Genomic DNA, 12611 nt, shown 5'->3' on the forward strand with positions numbered 1-12611 from the left:
ACGTTGACTCCATCACCTCGAGGACGTGCCCCGTCGCCCTACGCCATCGTCACTTCAATGCCGTCGCCTCGCCTCCTCTTCTCCTCCTCGTCGGCCGACCTGAGCCACACCGACCCCTCCCCTTCAACGCTCGTGAGCACGCTCCCCTTCCCCCTCTGCTCGCTCGTCACCGAACGCGCCCGCGCTTAGGGCTGCACTCGCCCCGCACGGCGCACCATCGCGCGCGCACACGCCTGCCACGCTCCCTAGCCTCGCTCACGGGCCTCTGGCCGTGACCGGCCGCGACCGTTGTCGCGCCTGCTCGCCCAGCCGCAACCCAGTGCGCGCCCGCTCATCCTCGCTGCAACCCGCTGCGGCGCTCGCCACCCGCCTGCGTGCGGCTCCGCCGCTGCTGGTCGTCCCCGTCGCACACCCCTGCCGCCGCCGCTGGCCCCGCCCGCGACGGCTCCAGCCGCCGCTGCTCTCGTAGCTTCCTGGAGCCCCTCCGCCGTGGTTCCCCGAAGCCGCTCCGCCGTGGCCGGAGGCCACGTTCGCTAACCGCTGGTGCCCTACCTCTGGGTGTGCTCGTGCGTGTGCCACCGACATGCGGGCCCCAGCAGATTAGATTAGGAACTAATCTAATTAGTCAAACTAGCTAACCTCTAATAGACACTAACAGCAGGGCCCCACCTACTAATTAGGATAAATTAAATTAAAACAAGAACCCTGTTAAAAAGTAGGAGCCAATGACATGTGGGCCCCACTGGTCAACTGCTGACTATACATGCTGACTCAGCCCCCTGGACCCCACTGGTCATAGACATAGACTAGCCAATACCCTGGTAACATAAGTATTTAGGGATTTCAATTCTAATTAAATAATTTTAGAAATTCAGTAAAAGAGACCTTAAACTTTGAAAATTAATATAAAATAAACCGTGAGTCGGATGAAAATACTTTGTACATGAAAGTTGCTCAGAGCGACGAGACGAATCCGGATACGCAACTTGTTCGTCTGCCACACATCCCTAGCATAGCAAACACACAACTTTCCCCCTCCGGTTCATCTGCCGGAAAACGCGAAACACCGAGAATGCTTTCCCAGATGTTTCCCCCCTTCCCCAGTATCACCTATCCCTGCGTTAGATCACCCCTGGCACCGCGTATTACCTCTTTATGTTTTGTGATGCTTTGTTTGCTCCGTATTTATTGTTTCTTCCCCCTCTTCTCTCCGGTAGACTACGAGACTGACGCCGCTGCTGGTGCCCGATCGACTACGTTGTTGACGACCCCTCCTTCTCGGCTGAGCTTCCAAGCAAGCCCCCCCTGATCACCAGATATCGCCTATTCCTTCTCTCTACAGCTTGCATTAGAGTAGTGTAGCATGTTACTGCTTTCGGTTAATCCTATTCTGCTGCATAGCCTGTCATTGTTGCTACAGTTGTTACCCTTACCTGCAATCCTACATGCTTAGTATAGGATGCTAGTATTCCTTCAGTGGCCGTACATTCTTGTCCGTCTGCCATGTTATACTACTGGGCCGTGATGAATCGGGAGGTGATCACGGGCATATGCTATATACTTTATAATGCTACATTACTTATGATACTGTTCGGAGATGGGGGCTGAAGGGGCAGGTGGCTCCATCCCGGTAGAGGTGGGTCTGGGTTCCCGACGGCCCCCGACTGTTACTTTGTGGCGGAGCGACAGGGCAGGTTGAGACCACCTAGGAGAGAGGTGGGCCTGGCCCTGGTTGGCATTCACGGATACTTCAATTAATACGCTTAACGAGATCTTGGTATTTGATCTGAGTCTGGCCACTGGCCTATACGCACTAACCAACTACGCGGGAACAGTTATGGGCACTCGACATCGTGGTATCAGCCGAAGCCTTCTTGACGTCAGCGACTGAGCGGCGTGCGCCGGATTGGACCGTAAGCTGCTCTTGTATTAAAGGGGCTAGTTCTGCTTCTGGCCGCCCACGCAACGTGCAGGTGTGCAATGGGCGATGGGCCCAGACCCCTGCACGCATAGGATTTAGACCGGCATGCTGACCTCTCTGTTCTGCCTAGGTGGGGCTGCGGCGTGTTGATCTTCCGAGGCCGGGCATGACCCAGGAAAGTGTGTCCGGCCAAAGGGGATCGAGCGTGTTGGGTTATGTGGTGCACCCCTGCAGGGAAGTTGATCTATTCGAATAGCCATGTCCATGGTAACAGGCGACCCGGAGTTGTACCTTCACCTTATGACAACTAGAACCGGATACTTAATGAAACACACCCTTCCAAGTGCCAGATATAACCCTGTGATCGCTCTCGCACAGGGCGACAAGGGGAGGATCGCCGGGTAGGATTATGCTATGCGATGCTACTTGGTGAACTTACCATCTACTCTCTTCTACATGCTGCAGGATGGAGGCTGCCAGAAGCATAGTCTTCGCCACGATTAGCTATCCCCCTCTTATTCTGGCATTCTGCAGTTCAGTCCACCAATATTGCCCCTTTACATAGATACCCATGCATATGTACTGTAGATCCTTGCTTGCGAGTACTTTGGATGAGTACTCACGGTTGCTTTTCTCCCTCTTTTCCCCCTTTCCTTTTTACCTGGTTGTCGCAACCAGATGTTGGAGCCCTGGAGCTAGACGCTATCGTCGACGACGACCCCTACTACACCGAGGGTGCCTACTACTACGTGCAGGCCGCCGCCGACGACCAGGAGTAGTTTAGGAGGATCCCAGGCAGGAGGCCTGCGCCTCTTTCGATCTGTATCCCAGTTTGTGCTAGCCATCTTATACCAAGATCCTTTGAGCTTATGGACCCCTGGGCCCACCGACTTTACAATTCCCTACCATCGATATACCCTTATGGATAACTACCTACAATTGTCGTTCATACATTCATCCTCAGTTGCTCTTGTTATTACAAGGTGCCCTGAACTGCTCTTCGTTGTTCTGAAAATCCTTTGAGCTTACTGCCTTGCAGTTATTAGCCACATGAATACCCCTACGGATAATTCCTTGCACTTACCGAGTATCCGCTCATCCCCAGTTGTTTAGGTGTTTCACAAAAGTCTTCGAAATACTATTCGATCCTCCGAAAGTCCTTAGCAGCTTATTGCTCCGCAAATACTTGTCTGCTTGCATTATGGATGCTTCCCATATGTATGGCTATATTCATTAGTCTCCTTTGGCACCGTCTTTTTTATCCTATTGATTTAACATCAGTGCGAATGCCCGCAATCATCGGTTGATCCTTTTAAATTATCTTTCCATCTCAGATGTCATTTTGAACATGAGCTGGATCTCGACCAATCAAATTACCATCGATGGTATCCCTAAGCCTACTCAACTTATCCATCCTTAATCAGAGCGTTTGCTTCTGATCCCTTGATTTGGAAATCAGAATTCTTTTGCATTTGAGCTTTGAATTAGTTAGTTGTTTCTGCCTTTGCATTGTTTCTTCCTCTATTTGAGTACCGATGTTTACATCAGATCCCTTGAGAACCATCGGATCCTTTGTTGGATTTTATCTGACAACGTCCCTCATATTTAATCACTTTGGAAGCTCTTTCCCTGATACATAATGCCGTTGGTAAATCCTATTCTCTGATTTGGCCAACCATGCTCTGCTTTCGAGCTGGTGATATTTACTATTGAAGCTTGTGGTATATGTTTCCACGATGCCCTGATGGGTTGAACCTATACCTTCCTTAATATGTGTGAACTCGAAAGTTTTCACGAGTCATGCTCTTCTGGTATTTTGCCAGATAAAATTTCAACACTACAACTTCTTCGAAAGTGAGAAGTGAATGAAAGGCTATGCATTGGAGAACTGGGAGTCGACCTTGAACTTGTGTTCATGCCCATGGAAACGATGTAGATCTTATCATTAAAGCTTCTCTTACATTAATTATTCCCTTGGTATAAGTTCATCTCATATCTGGGATCTGGCCTTTTTGCAATCGTCATTCCGACCACATTTTCTCCTTGATTCCATTTCTCAGACAAGTTAAAATACTTGTCTTCTGTTGATCGATACATCTCCGCAACCTCTATTTTGATCTTGCTTCGAGTATTGCCCTCCAATATCCCGAGAATATCAAAGAACTGTGTTGCTTCCTATGAGTCTTCATCTAGTATTGCTTCTCACCGTTTTCAGATTTTCCTCGGGTTTTGAGTTATTAGTCACTCGAGAACACTGATAAGTGAATAGATTCCGCACTACAATTCAATAACTCTAAGTAATTCTCGTTGCTTACGAGTTTAATAATCCTTCAAGTCATTCCTAGCCTGATCGGCTATATCATTATCGTGCTAAAGTTTAACTGTGCTACCGGGTCCTTCTTCCCGGAGCACAAATTTCGACGGTGAGCTAATCTTACAATCGATCTTCCTCGTTATATCGTTTGTCCTTGAACAGCAAGCTTGATTTCGAGTTTGTGTCGTACCCATGATTCCAATAACCTTTTTGCTTCATCATTCCGTTGACTTGATGTCATCACCGATCAGTTACATCTTCTCGAAACCTCTCGACAAATGTGTCGGGATCATCATCAACATTCTGACGTCTTCCAAGATATCTATCGAATTCTTGATGAGAAATACCATCATTTGCCCTCGATGATTTGGGTTATCATCGACAAGATTATTGCATTACCTCCAACTCAAAACTTGTTCTTGTTTTGTGTTGTACCTTGAGTTCCTTGCTATCTAACTTATGTTATGTTCTATCGCGGAGTATTACCATCTTTGATGTCAAGAATGTTGTGAGGACTGCTCCACCTCTTAAAAATTCTTGATATAGTAACACGTCTCGCCATCTCCGTTATTTTCTTGTCCCCGTGTTGTTTCTAACTGGAATGCCGACAAATGAATTGTGACGTGCGAATTCAAAACTTCTAGCAACCCTGTTGCTTTGAAGTTAGTGGTCGACATTTCATTCTTAGACCATTGGTTGTCGAATCACCACTATAACATCGGTCTTGTTACCTAAGCCCATATTTCGGGTGCACCTTTCAACCAATGTTTAAATTGGGTATGTTTTCCTCAAGCATATCTCCTTATATCATTTGATCTGACAAATGTTATCTCTTTGTTCACATGATTGTGGAAATCCATCTTTTGGAAATCTCGATGAATTGTCGTTTAGTTCATCAGCCACCCTCTCATCCTATCCTTGGTTTAATGATGAACTCTTGTTTCGGAACTCGCTTCCATAGATCGTTTCCGAGAATCTCACAATGTCATCTCGTCAAATTGTGTTGCACCTTTTCTTCTCAGGCATCCTGAGTCTGAGGTATCCTGACACCAATCAGATCTGAATCTCGATCAGATATGATGGTTGGGACATATTTCCAAGAGTTATAACATTGGTCTCTACATAACCCGGTAAGGTGGTGTCTTTGCTTAGCACCACTGGCCGTAGGACCTATTATTATAAGTTTCCTTTTTAGCAAGGTTACTCATTCTTCCATGAGGGAACTATAAGACTTATAAGTTGATCCTGATGGATCCTTCCTGTATCCAAAGTCTGACCTTTGCTTGAAGACCATGTCAATGCTACCTCGAAGCATGTATGTGGTAATCCGATTTTCAATAAGAGTATTTGAAGCGCCATGCTAAATTTCCTTTATCAATTATTCAAACACTGTTGTTTGGGTAATGTCATGAACTTCCTCTCCCCTAACCTAAATGGTTTTCTATGTTATATCCTGTCATGGATATCATGCTCTGCTTGTCCTTGGGAAGGATATATCCCTGAAATATGTGATTAAACCCATTTTTCTTTCCATTGTTCTGATTAAATCTGATAGACACTTTTCCCTTTCCATTGGTTTGTTTAAACCCTTTCTATGATCTATATGATATAAGCAGTAATAATTCCCTGCTTGTGCAAACATCTCGGTGTACAACTCTGTCAGTAAGACCCTGTTACTATTGTTGATGACATTACGGTAACCACCGATGGACGAGAACTTTGCCTATTGGTCCTCCTCGTTTCAATGAGCAGGAAAATGGTTCTCTTCGTCCCTCGCCCTTGGTACCGATGTTGTTGCCGACATAAATGATGGGCTATCCTCTAACATGCCTTGCTTACATGATCACGCAAGACGTCTCCGCCCTTCCTACTTTTAACCCACATGATGGGCCCATAACCCACAGTTCCACAGGATCGGAACCTGACTCTCCTGTACAACCCTGTTTCTAATGGTTATATCTCACGTTTGGCTTCGTATTTAATTCATGGGCCACCTTCCTAGTGCTCTGTTCTGGTATCAGACGCAATACTTACTCTCACTGCTCTGAACCCCTCCTCACTCTGGTTCAGACTTCCAGCAACTATCTATCTGCTTGGAACCTCTTATTGTACCTTCGTACCTTACTCTCGATGTATTTTATATGTTCAACTCGAGAGATACTCTTATGCTCATTCATGGGTTAACCCCAGTTTGTTTCCCTCATAAGCATTCTGTCGTAGCCGAGCTGCCGCTTATCGATTCGTAAGTACGTTGTAGTTCCCAAAGAAAAGGACGACTTCACCATGATGACCTAAAGCAGAGGAATGAAGACGTCAATGTAATGGATCGACCTCTTCGAGAAGAGCAACCAAGGCCGAGAAGATCCGTTAGAATTTCGTAACTAGACCTTCCCCCCTTCTCTACCTCTTAAATCTCAGGACGAGATTTCTTGTAGTGGAGGAGAATTGTGATGCCCGGATTATTAAGCTACAGTGAATCTCCGTTAATGATGCCATGTCAGCTCAGTTACTGTCATTAATCCCTCGGTGATTCAATCCCGTTTGAATTCAAATTTCAAAATCAAGTCAAATGGCAAAAGTTTTCAAACAATAAAACTAAAATGTTCAGTTTGTGCCAGATAATGCATAGGTGATTAAGGTGAAGAAACCCTACTTTTATAAAACGTTTAAATGCTATAAGATGAATAAAACAGTAGCGAAAACTATTATTTAATTACTTTTAAATAATAAATAATTACAAAACTATTTTAGTTTAGGTAGCTAGTTAATGTGGTAGTGGCATATTTGGTAACATCAAATTAGGTGCCTTGGTATTTTGGTAAAACAAAAATAAAAGGAAACTAGGCTAAAACAGAAAATAAATAAAATAAATAAAAGAAAAGAAAAGCAATACGAAAATCAAGAAAGGGAAAAAAAGAACCCCCCGGGCTCCGGCCCAGCAGGCCACCAGCCCCACTGGGCAAAGGCCTAACCGGCCAGCCCACCCCCACTCACCTTATCCCCCCACCTACCGAAACCCTAACCGCACCCCCGCACTCCCCTCCTCACGTCTCTCTCCCCCTCCCCGATCCAGATCGGATCGGGGGACCGAACCAGACGATCGCTCACCGCGCCCCCGGCCCCGCTGATGTCGATGTCGCGCGCCACCCCGCCGCACCTCGCCGGCGCCCCGAAGCCCGCTGCCGTCACCGGACCTCCCGCACCTCTTCCTCGTGGGATCGACCCGCCGTCGCTGCCGGAACCACGTCGACTCCATCACCTCGAGGTCGTGCCCCGTCGCCCTACGCCGTCGTCACCTCGCCTCCTCATCTCCTCCTCGTCGGCCGACCTGAGCCACGCCGACCCCTCCCCTTCAACGCTCGTGAGCACGCTCCCCTTCCCCCTCTGCTCGCTCGTCACCGAACACGCCCGCGCTCCGGGCTGCACTCGCCCCGCACGGCGCGCCATCGCGAGCGCACACGCTCCCTAGCCGCGCTCGCGGGCCTCTGGCCGTGACCAGCTGCGACCGTTGTCGCGCCTGCTCGCCCAGCCGCGACCCAGTGCGCGCCCGCTCATCCTCGCTGCAACCCACTGCGGCGCTCGCCGCCCGCCTGCGTGCGGCTCCGGCGCTGCTGGTCGTCCCCGCCGCACGCCCCTGCCGCCGCTGCTGCTCTCGTAGCTTCCTGGAGCCCTCCACCGTGGTTCCCCGAAGCCGCTCCGCCGTGGCCGGAGGCCACGTTCGCCAACCGCTGGTGCCCTGCCTCTGGGTGTGCTCGTGCGTGTGCCACCGACATGCGGGCCCCAGCAGATTAGATTAGGAACTAATCTAATTAGTCAAACTAGCTAACCTCTAATAGACATTAACAGCTGGGCCCCACCTACTAATTAGGATAAATTAAATTAAAACAAGACCCCTGTTAAAAAGTAGGTGTCGATGACATGTGGGCCCCGCTGACCCTGTTGACCAGTCAACATTGACTGGTCAACTGCTGACTGTACATGCTGACTCAGCCCCCTGGACCCCACTGGTCATAGACATAGACTAGCCAATACCCTAGTAACAGAAGTATTTAGGGATTTCAATTCTAATTAAATAATTTTAGAAATTCGGTAAAAGAGACCTTAAACTTTGAAAATTATTATGAAATAAATCGTGACTCGGATGAAAATACTTTGTACATGAAAGTTGCTCAGAACGACGAGACGAATCCGGATACGCAGCCTGTTCGTCCTCCACACATACCTAGCATAGCAAACACGCAACTTTCCCCCTCCGGTTCATCTGCCCGAAAACGTGAAACACCGGGAATACTTTCCCAGATGTTCCCCCCTTCGCCGGTATCACCTATCCCTGCGTTAGAACACCCCTGGCACCGCGTATTACCTCGTTATGTTTTGTGATGCTTTGTTTGCTCCATATTTATTGTTTCTTCCCCCCTCTTCTCTCCGGTAGACTACGATACTGATGCCGCTGGTGGTGCCCGATCGACTACGTTGTTGACGACCCCTCCTTCTCGGCTGAGCTTCCAGGCAAGCCCCCCCCCCCCCCTTGATCACCAGATATCGCCTATTCCTTCTCTCTACTGCTTGCATTAGAGTAGTGTAGCATATTACTGCTTTCGGTTAATCCTATTCTGCTGCATAGCCTGTCATTGTTGCTACAGTTGTCACCCTTACCTGCAATCCTAGATGCTTAGTATAGGATGCTAGTATTCCATCAGTGGCCGTACATTCTTGTACGTCTGCCATGCTATACTAATGGGCCGTGATGACTCGGGAGGTGATCAGGGGCATATGTTATATACTTTATACTGTTAGATTACTTATGATACTGTTCGGAGATGGGGGCTGAAGGGGCAGGTGGCTCCATCCCGGTAGAGGTGGGCCTGGGTTCCCGACGGCGCCCGACTGTTACTTTGTGGCAGAGCGACAGGGCAGGTTGAGACCACCTAGGAGAGAGGTGGGCCTGTCCCTGGTCGGCGATCGCGGATACTTCAATTAACACACTTAACGAGATCTTGGTATTTGATCTGAGTCTGGCCACTGGCCTATACGCTCTAACCAACTACACGGGAACAGTTATGGGCACTCGACATCGTGATATCAGCCGAAGCCTTCTTGACGTCAGCGACTGAGCGGCGTGCGTCGGATTGGACCGTAAGCCTGCTCTTGTATTAAGGGGGCTAGTTCTGCTTCCGGCCGCCCACGCAACATGTAGGTGTGCAATGGGCGATGGGCCCAGACCCCTACGCGCATAGTATTTAGACCGGCGTGCTGACCTCTCTGTTGTGCCTAGGTGGGGCTGCGACGTGTTGATCTTCCGAGGCCGGGCATGACCCAGGAAAGTGTGTCCGGCCAAAGGGGATCGAGCGTCTTGGGTTATGTGGTGCACCTCTGCAGGGAAGTTGATCTATTCAAATAGTCGTGTCCACGGTAACAGGCGACCCGGAGTTGTACCTTCACCTTATGACAACTAGAACCGGATACTTAATAAAACACACCCTTCCAAGTGCCAGATATAACCCGGTGATCACTCTCGCACAGGGTGACGAGGGGAGGATCGCCGGGTAGGATTATGCTATGCGATGCTACTTGGTGAACTTACCATCTACTCTCTTCTACATGCTGCAAGATGGAGGCTGCCAGAAGCGTAGTCTTCGACATGATTAGCTATCCCCCTCTTATTCTGGCATTCTGCAGTTCAGTCCACCGATATTGCCCCTTTACACAGATACCCATGCATATGTAGTGTAGATCCTTGCTTGCGAGTACTTTGGATGAGTACTCACGGTTGCTTTTCTCCCTCTTTTCCCCCTTTCCTTTTTACCTGGTTGTCACAACCAGATGTTGGAGCCCTGGAGCTAGGCCAGCGTCGACGATGACCCCTACTACATCGAGGGTGCCTACTACTACGTGCAGGCCGCCGCCAACGACCAGGAGTAGTTTAGGAGGATCCCAGGCAGGAGGCCTGCGCCTCTTTCGATCTGTATCCCAGTTTGTGCTAGCAATCTTATGGCAACTTGTTTAACTTATGTCTGTACTCGTCTATGATTGAACACTTGTATTCGAGCCCTCGAGGCCCCTGGCTTGTATTATGATGCTTGTATGACTTAATTTATTTTTAGAGTTGTGTTGTGATATCTTCCCGTGGGTCCTTGATCTTGATCGTACATGTTTGCGTGTATGATTAGTGTACGAACAAATCGGGGGTGTCACACCTCTTCCCGGAGCCTTCTTCACCCCAGGCAAGCCCCAACCACCATTTGCATGATAGCCATGCAGTAGCATTGGTTTTCAACTTGAATTTTTAATAACTGTATGTTTGTTTTGCTATTGCTGTCGTTATTTCGATTATGCTTATGGATCGGTGACTACCGTCATGCTATGTTTTCTTGCTCTCTGTTATCATGTTCTACCTGCTAGTATTACTTCATATTGGTCATGCTTGATAGTAGTACATGTTGGGTTGGTCATGTTCTTCCGTGCATGACTAACGTCGGTTACCGAGTACCGTTAATATGCATTGTTCTTTTGTTGTTAGTTGGTCAGGTGTTTACTCGGTAATATTATTGATGTGTTCTTGCATGGTATTTATTGTTGATGCTAGTCGTCATATTATGCTATGAGTAGTGGTGTACTTGTAATATTCATGCTCATCATTATTCCATGCTAAGTTGGATATGATTCAATGTCGATATGGTTGATAATTATGTTGTACACTCATGCTTATGTTGATATCATGCTCATGCATTGTAATTGCATCATGTTATTTTATCATGGCTCAGCATATTTGCATTCAAGTTTAACAGGATTAAATTGAACTTGAACAACTGTTGGCTGAGTCATGGTGCCGCCATATCGAGCTGACCAGTGCAACCACGCTTACCTTTATGGGAAGGTCCTAACTGGGTCTATTGTCATGCCTTTCGCCGGTGCCTACAACGAGGGAAGGTTATGCGTGGGCGCTACCTTGGACGGGTAGGACGGCATAAGCCTTGTGTGCCCAAGTTGTTTTGCACTCTTTCGTCCCCGGCTGGGACCATTTATGTTTTGCCACGACGGTGGTCGTTGATGCCTTTGGTAGGCACGGGGCCACCCATGACTTAGTCCAAAGGGGAGTTGGTCGGAGTGGCCGGGAGAGTGTCATGGCAGTAGATCGGTTTTTCGGAATGTCGTTGGTCCACCCGAATGGGAGTGCGAGGCCATGGGTTCCGTGGTGTGGGTACAGTGTGCAACCTCTGCAGAGTGTTTATTAAATCTATCGATAGCCGCGCCCGTGGATATGGGCCCAGTTCGTAGTCAGTCACACTATGGGTCAACAATAATCCTAATAACTTGATTAATAACAACCCTGGTTCGATGAACAAAGAAGTTGGTTAATATTTAGGGACAATTGCATTTTTGCCCCTAGTTGGTTCCTACCCACGGGTTTTGCCCTTACTTTTCGAGCTTGCTCAGTTTTGCCCTTACTTTTTCCGTCGTGGTCCCTCGAATGCCCTTTGACCGTTTGACCAAAACTTTGAAAATTCATAACTAATTCATATGAACTCAGAAAAATGCAAATAAGATATCAAAATGTTCAGATAAACATTACCTTTATGTGCATATCATTTGCATTCAGGACAAAAGCACCCTTTAAACTACCTAAGGTAATTAATGTTATTAACATTATTAAAAATAAAAAGGTATAAACAATATTTTTTCATGAATAAAAATTACATGTAAATGTAAGTGATGTTTTCTGAACATCCAAATATCTTATTTTCATTTTTCTGAGTTCATATCATCTTGTTATGAATGTTCTAACGACTTTGACCATTATTTGGAAACTTCATAACAAGTTGATATGAAATCAGAAAAATGCAAATAAGATATCAGGATGTTTAGAAAACATCACCTACATTTGCATGTAATTTTTATTCATGAAAAAATATTGTTTATACCTTTTTATTTTTAATAATGTTAATAACATTAACTACCTCAGGTAGTTTAAACGATGCTTTTGTCCTGAATGCAAATGATATGCACATAAAGGTAATGTTTATCTGAACATTTTGATATCTTATTTGCATTTTTCTGTGTTCATATGAATTAGTTATGAATTTTCAAAGTTTTGGTCAAACGGTCAAAGGGCATTCGAGGGACCTCGACGGAAAAAGTAAGGGCAAAACTGAGCAAGCTCGAAAAGTAAGGGCAAAACCCGTGGGTAGGAACCAACTAGGGGTAAAAATGCAATTGTCCCTAATATTTATGTGATCGTGAGAGGATCACTATGGTATCATGGATACCGAGTTGATGGATATTTGTGGTGTTATGCGAGAGTCAAGGGTAAAGGTCAAGCTCCTTGTGGTCATAAATGATTACTACGGTATTGTTAATACCAAGATTGATTGGATC

The sequence above is a fragment of the Aegilops tauschii genome, chromosome 4, assembly GCF_002575655.3.
Source record: "Aegilops tauschii subsp. strangulata cultivar AL8/78 chromosome 4, Aet v6.0, whole genome shotgun sequence".
Lineage (NCBI taxonomy): Eukaryota > Viridiplantae > Streptophyta > Magnoliopsida > Poales > Poaceae > Aegilops > Aegilops tauschii.